We start from the raw sequence: 7,573 nt of genomic DNA, 5'->3' as shown, positions 1-7,573 counted from the left end.
TTTACCCAAATGGGGCCCACAGTTTGGTGATTCATCTTCTAGGGTTATGTTTTTCGATGTTTAGGGTTTTCCATTGTTTCTCAACAATAAATAGACCTTTGATCCTCATTGTAACACAATTCAGATGCATGTAGCCGCCACATCTCTTCTCAAAGATAAGCTACCATCACCCTAGCTGGTTTATTTCCATTGTTGTTTGTAAGCATATTTTAGTATTTTACAGTAATGAAATGAAGTATTATTTCCACTGCATCTTGTTATTTATTGTTATCTCTGTAATTTGTTGCGTTCATGTTTAAATCCGGATCATAGAATCCATAATAAGATGTCTAATTTTGATGCCATACTTCTCATATTTTTCTTTCCCTTCACCTTGCCCTTCATAATAACTAGGACATCATTCTTTGTGAGGATGAGGTTAATCCTAGTCTTCAAAGCATTGAAGTTTGTAGCTCATTATAGCGTGTTCTCTAATTTCATAGAGGAACCCATGGATATAGATAGACAATTAGATTGAAGGTGTAGGAGTCTTTAAAGCTATTTCCTTTACTGAAGCTCTTTAATAGTAATATCAATGTCCTTTCCTTCACCAAATCTCTGATGCCATGTTGATTTATCAAGTGCAATAGATACAAACACTAATTTATGAAATACTGATAATTCCTTGTAATGATGTAAACATTGTTTTAGTACTTCGATTTATCATTAAGCAATTTCACATTAGAAATTCAACCATAAATACATAAGGGCAATAGAGATCATAATACACAAATACAATACAAGATTTACCTTGGGAAAACCCACTCAGGGTAAAAACCCAAAAACCTTTTTCTTAGAGAAATACTTTAATTCAACAGGAGATACACCTAATTATGGTAGTCAATATGATGGTAAAATTGACCAATAATACAATAGTCAAACTCAGTCAAGATTCCCTCTACTCAAGCCTAGGATCTTCAGCCCTATTTGATATGCCTAGGCTGAAGTTTAGCCTCCTAGAATCTACCTCGAAACTCGAACCTATGGTCCAAAATAAATTACCCAAAATTTCAGCTCTAGTGCCCATAAATGGCTACTTAGAAGTTTGACCTGATGCCCATAATATTCCTAGAAATTCACATGTGCAAAGTCAAGGAGAGAGAAATAAATGCTAGAGATGAATTTTTCCTTCTTCATCCTTCTTCTTTGCTTTTATGCCAAACATATTTCTTGTCTTGTGTGTGATCGAATGGTGCCTTGGGGAGGAGGTCAAGTGCCTATATATTGTGTTTTTCCTGTTTGAATGGGTATCTCTTTAGTGGGGCCAAGTTGACTTGAAGGATGGTTGAATTGATAAGTTTGGAGCCAAAAATTTGAAATTCAAAATTCAAAAATTTCTCTTTTGATACCGACAAGAAGAACGTGTCTAATATTAATTATTTCATGGGCTAATGAAATAAAATGACATGTGGAACATGTCTTACATTTTCATTATATATTTCAAGGGATAAAATATAAATTAGGAAGATCGACCATAGTTACAAAATTCATCAAGGTCAATGGTTCAAAACAAAGTGAGAAAAAATCCATCCATGCTAAGGGCTGGCGTGGTCCAAGCCGGGTGCAATCCTTAGGGTGATTTTGATGACTTAGATTTTCCTAGGCAGCCAAAACATTTCTCTTATGTGATTTCTACCGAAAGAATTTTCTTAATACTTTGGAAATATTCTTATACTACTAAAAATATTCTAGCATAACTTATGGAGGTTAAATCCCTAAAATTATGAAAGCCCTATTCCAAAATAAGTATTCCTATGATTATTGATAGTTATATTAAAATTCTAGAAACCTTATTCCCAAATAAAACATGCCTATCGACATAATTAATTTTGTATATTAATTCTTGGAGTTGCCCTTAGTGGGACTTTTTGGACTTTTCGGTACCCAGTGGAAAAATTTGAGGTGGAATCTTGATTTCTGTTATTTAACTGGTTTTTGACTGTATATATGAATTCAACAACCTAGAAAACCCCTACACCCTAAAACACCCCAGGGCACTTAGATTGTCCACAGGTTACCCATCAAACTTGTGATTTCAATAAATTTTTGCGGAATTTTAGAGAAATCCACGTGAAAAATACACTAGAAAAGCTTCCAAAAAATCAACTCGTTAATTGTTTGTATAATTAACAAGAGATACGTAGTAGCTAGTACCTGCAGCTTAGCTTAAATTTAACTTACTTAAACAAAAAAAAATAAGAAAGACAAAAATTGTTGAATGGCATCACCAAAAATTAAGAAATATGATTTTCATTAACACACATATATCTATGTGTTATATATATATATATGTGTGTGTGTGTGTGTGTGTGTGTGTGTATATGTATATGTATATGTATATGTATATCTATATATATATATATATATATATATATATATATATATATATATATATATATATATATATATATATATATAAAATTGTTTATAGTTAAATTTATTAAAATATATTTTTAATATAATAATAAGTTATTTTAAATTGAAAATATTGTGAAAAAATTATAATTCATGAAAATAGAAATAATAAAAAAAAATCAAAATGTTTAAAAAGGAAATAAAACAAAAAACAAAAAATTAGTAACTAATAGAAATGGAAGTTACTGTAGTTTTTGAACTCCATGGTTATGAGAACCTATGGTATTGACCTACAATATTCATGTGGAATATAGCTTATTTAAAGGAGGAAATTAAACCAACATAGTTTCATTTTAACTCCAAAATCTACCATGCTCATCTTAACTCCAAAATCTATCAAGCTCATCTTAACACCAAAATCTCCAAAAGCTCATCTTCTTAGTTTTGATGTAGTTTCCCTGTTCGATTGCATCCTTATTAATGAGGCCATGGAGGTGATCAACCGCCTAATATATCCTGACACTGCTAGGTTAGTTGAGATTTGCCTCACTTCCATCTTTTTCAGTTTTGAGGGAGAGTTCTTTGAGCAAACCTGTGGGGTTGCCATGGGCTCACCCCTATCCCCTGTCATTGCTAATCATTTTATGGAAGATTTTGAGTCCAAGGCTATAAACTCTTCCCGGCTCCTGGCAAAGCTTTGGAAAAGGTATGTGGATGACACCAATGTCATCTGGTCTCATGGCCGAGAGGAATTAGATCTCTTCTTCGATCATCTCAACAATCAATCCTCAGCCATTAAGTTCACTAAGGAGTAGGAAGTTGATGGTTTCCTCCCATTCCTTGATATTCTTATTTCTAAGAATAATGATGGTTCCCTCTGCCACCAAGTTTTTCGAAAGAAAACACATACAAAGCATTATCTTCATGCCAGTTCCCACCATTTCCCGGCTCAAAAGATGGGTGTTCTCAATACCCTTGCTACTCGGGCCCTAAGGATCTCGGATAAAAAGAATTTTGAGAAAGAAAAATCCCATCTCCTGGATGTCTTTGTTGAGAATGGTTATAGTAGATACATGGGTCAGAAGGCTTTCCTTACAGCTGTCAGGAATTCTCTGGCTAAAAGGGAACTGAAGGAATGGATTCAAGGTGTCCATCTTCCGTTTGTTCAGGGGAATATTGATAAGATTGCAAGGATTCTCAAGATGCATAGTTTCCCTGTGACCTTTAGGCCCCTTAACACCATTCGTATGTCCCTCAGATCAGTGAAGGATCCTATTGACCCTAAAGATATGAAAGGGGTATATATTATCCCTTGTTCCTATGGGACCCCCTATATTGGTGAGACTGGTCGCTCCATTAATCAAAGGATTAGTGAGCACGCAGCTGACCTTAAGCATAGGAGAGCAAAGTCTTCCGCTTTAGTTGAGCATGCAGAAAAAACCAATCATCATGTTTGCATTGAGGAGGCTAGTGTTATTGCTAGAGTTTCGCAGTTCCATCATCAGAAATTTAGGGAAGCTCTTGAGATTGAAAAGAGGCCGAGAAATCTCAATAGAGAGGATGGCTGGAAAATCAGTAGGTGTTGGGTCCCAACACTCTCTTCCTAGTCATTTTTTCCGCCCCCTCCTCGTTTTTTGGCTCCATTTATTTATTTTTTATTTTTTATTTTTTTCTCAACTGTTAGACAATATTAAATTAATTACCTTTTATAACCAACTACGTTCTTAATTAAATTTATTTATTTATTTTTTTGATTGATAATTTTTTATTTATTTTATTTTATTTATTTATTTATTTTATTTTAATTTTTTTTAGATATTTAATTTTAACTTAATATTTTTTCTCGTTCTAATATGTATTTATTAATTCTAACTAACTATTATCTTAAAATTACTTTATATATATTTATATATTTATATATACATATAATTTATATTAAAAGAAAGGTCCTTCATATAACTAACTTCCATTTAAATTACTAAATAACTTATAATTATTAATTATTAAATAATACATTTTTAACTAACTATTAACTTAAACACCAATTAAAATTATTTTATATATATATATATATATATATATATATATATATATATATATATATATAGTTTAAGGGAATGGTCACTAATATAACTAACTTCCATTAAATTATAAAGAAATTTTATGACTCTGGTCCCAAAGTCAAAATTAGCCGTTGGTCAAGTTAGCCGTTGGAGGTTCTTCTCAGACTATTTAACATGCAAAGCTGGATCTGTTTCTTCAACTTGTCCTGACGATGAACCACACTGGTTGGTTCAACTTGTCCTGACGATGAACCACACTGGTTGGTTCAACTTGTCTTGACGATGAACCACACTGGTTGGTTCGAAATGCGTCGAAAAATGATAGGTCTTGTGATTTACGCCGAAAAATCTCTCGTAAATCTCTTTTTAGTCTAAAAGAAGTTTAAATAAGTTAAGAGGGATCTATGCTAGTTTATATTGCTACTAATAATTATTGATAATTAAATTAAAATTGTGTAAGCCTTATTCAAAAGAGACACGACTATTAACAGAGTAAAAGTAGTTAGGTTTTTCCTAAATCTAGATCGATTTGCAAATTTAAGTCCTCTCATTAAAATTAAATTACAAGTTTGTATTCTCTTAGACTCAAATAGGAATAATTAGAATTACAAATTTAAATTCTTTAAATTCAAACTTAAATTATTTTTAAAATATTAAAAAAAAATACCGTATAATTAAAATAATAAAAAATTATATATATATATATATATATATATATATATATATATTAAAAAATTAATAAATCACATTAATCTTTTTTAATCACCAATAACTCCATAAATATTTCATAATTTTTATTTATGACGAGGAACTCGACAAATACTATATATTTTACATCTAACTAGCACAGCGAAACAAGCAACAAACAAACAAGGTTTACAACAAGCGGGTTATAAGTACATTTTATCAAAGAAACGTGTTTGTGGATACCATAACGCCTACCAAAAACCTTTTCCGTGAACGTGCACAAGATTTAAAAAAGATATTGGGAAGTACACCGTAACTAAAACATTTTAACAAAGTAAAATTTAAATAAAAAGATATAATTTTAAAATTATATAAAATAAATGAATGTAAAACCAAATAAAATTTAAATAAAAAGATATTTTTTTAAATTATAAAAAATAAATAAATGTAAAATTTCATTTTTGTTTATTTACTAGTACGATTATATTAATACAGTTAATATTTGTCTAAAACATTATTTTTCAAAAAGTTATGGTTAATATATGCAAAAGGCATCATTTTCCAAAAGAATTGTAATTACATGTTATCATTTGGACTATCCAACATGTTCAAAAGAATTTCACCATAAATCTTACAAGTAATGAAAATGAAAATTCATAGAATATCATAAATACAAAAGTATATTAATCATACAAATGGTTAATATGTTTCGATTTTTTCAATAGTTCAGTTTGTTTGAGCCAAGGCCTTCGATGTACGATCTATCTAGAATTTTTGACCACAATGAAATTTTATCTATCTACACTTTTCGCTAATTATTTTTTGAATTTTTGCCCACAATGAAATATAGATTTTTTTCCCACAATGAAATATAGAATTTCTGCCCACAATGAAATCTTATCTATCTACATTTTTCATTAATTATTTTTCGTTTTTTAATAAATTAAAGATAGGTGCAAATAAAAAAAACTGAAAAATTATTTATATATTTTTCATACTATCTATTGGATTATGTATTAGGCCAAGAATATTCCTAGATTATTAAATATTAGCCTTTCATAATTTAAAATTTTGGAATTCCGCAAGCCCAATTCCAATATAGACCATGCCTTCAGCCTAATGATTTATCCCATGAAAACAATGCAAAATTAATTAAATTATTTAATTTTCAACGAACAAAAACTATTTTTCATTTGTTATGTTTGAATAAATAAGTATTGAATTTGGTTTTATGAAAGTTTCTTCTCATCTCGGGTCATTTCCTTCTCTTAATTTTACTACTTTAACTAAGAACGATACACAGAACATTAGCATGGCCTCTACACAAGGTTGAAATGCACAAATCGAGAAATGGTCCAAATTTTTGGGTCATTGCAACTTCAAGGTTGTTCAACTTTGTTTACATGAATTGCAATATGGTGAGGTAAATCACTCCCTGTGCTTGTGGTGACATTTTACATCTTGGGAAGGTGGTGTGGGGTTTTGTTTTTTGCGCTTTGCTATTGATTATGGGACCCTCTTTCACAGATCATTGCGGCTTTTGTTTCATTTCCTACCTCATCTATTGTAGTGTCTAACATATGGTTCCCTTTTCTTTGTCTTTTTTCTAAAACCTAATAATATGTCGCGAAATGCGAGGGGAATTGTTTTGGGTGAGGGTCTAACTTTGCATAGAGAGATGTCTATCCCTATTCCGATAGTTATCCTAGGGAATAATCTTGACCTTTCTCCCTTTTTTAGAATTTTATTCATTGGTTGTGTATATTGTACTAATCCTTTGCATCTGTGTCCTACGAAACCCCTATTGACATTAGGTTTTGATGTAGATCTTAGCAGGGCTTCAAGCCTATGTGCCCAAGCCCTTGTCGGTACATTTTATTACATATCGCTTAACATAATGTAGATTTAAACCCGGGTCACGACTCATTGGAAACTGTTCTTGGGATATTGCCCTACAATTATCCTACTTATGAAACAATGGGTTCATTTTCACTTCTTGGATGAGGGGGATCTTTAGATGATTTCGCAGCATGTTTGGGTGCTTGGAAGGGGATATTTATGGCTCCAATGGTGGAGTGTTGGTTTTAATCCCTAGTGGAAAAGCTAAAATACCAATATCTCTAGGTAAAATAAGTTAGCTTTCCATTTGAGCTATGGACCCATCTGATAGTGATGCAAGATGAAAATTGTATTGGCCATTTTGTATACTTTGATGACAGATGCCTAGTGGCCTTTGACAAGAGGATTTTATGGGTCATGGTGGAGATGGACTTGACGAAGGGTTTACCTATGGAATTGGACATCTCTGTGGAGGACTTCTCATTTTGCCAGATATTAGCTTACTAAAAGATTCCTTTTAGGTGCTCTTCCTATCACCAAACAATTCACCTAAAGGTTCTCTATTGTGTTATCAAGTCTCAGGGACCTAT

The 7,573-nt window shown here is 31.5% G+C and overlaps 1 non-coding gene across 1 annotated transcript; it reads left to right on the top strand.

Moving 5' to 3' along the window:
- Positions 1-6,401: 6,401 nt before the first annotated feature.
- On the top strand, positions 6,402-6,509 carry LOC149247932 (U6 spliceosomal RNA). The gene has a single exon (XR_016267654.1). It is a non-coding gene; the product is annotated as a U6 spliceosomal RNA (small nuclear RNA).
- The last annotated feature ends 1,064 nt before the right edge of the window (positions 6,510-7,573 follow it).

The sequence above is a fragment of the Pinus tabuliformis genome, chromosome 7, assembly GCF_031772625.1.
Source record: "Pinus tabuliformis cultivar Carrire ecotype Pingquan chromosome 7, CPIR1, whole genome shotgun sequence".
In the NCBI taxonomy this organism is placed as follows: Eukaryota; Viridiplantae; Streptophyta; class Pinopsida; order Pinales; family Pinaceae; genus Pinus; species Pinus tabuliformis.
Note: the sequence above shows the minus strand (reverse complement) of the source record. Positions and strands in the feature narration are given on the sequence as shown.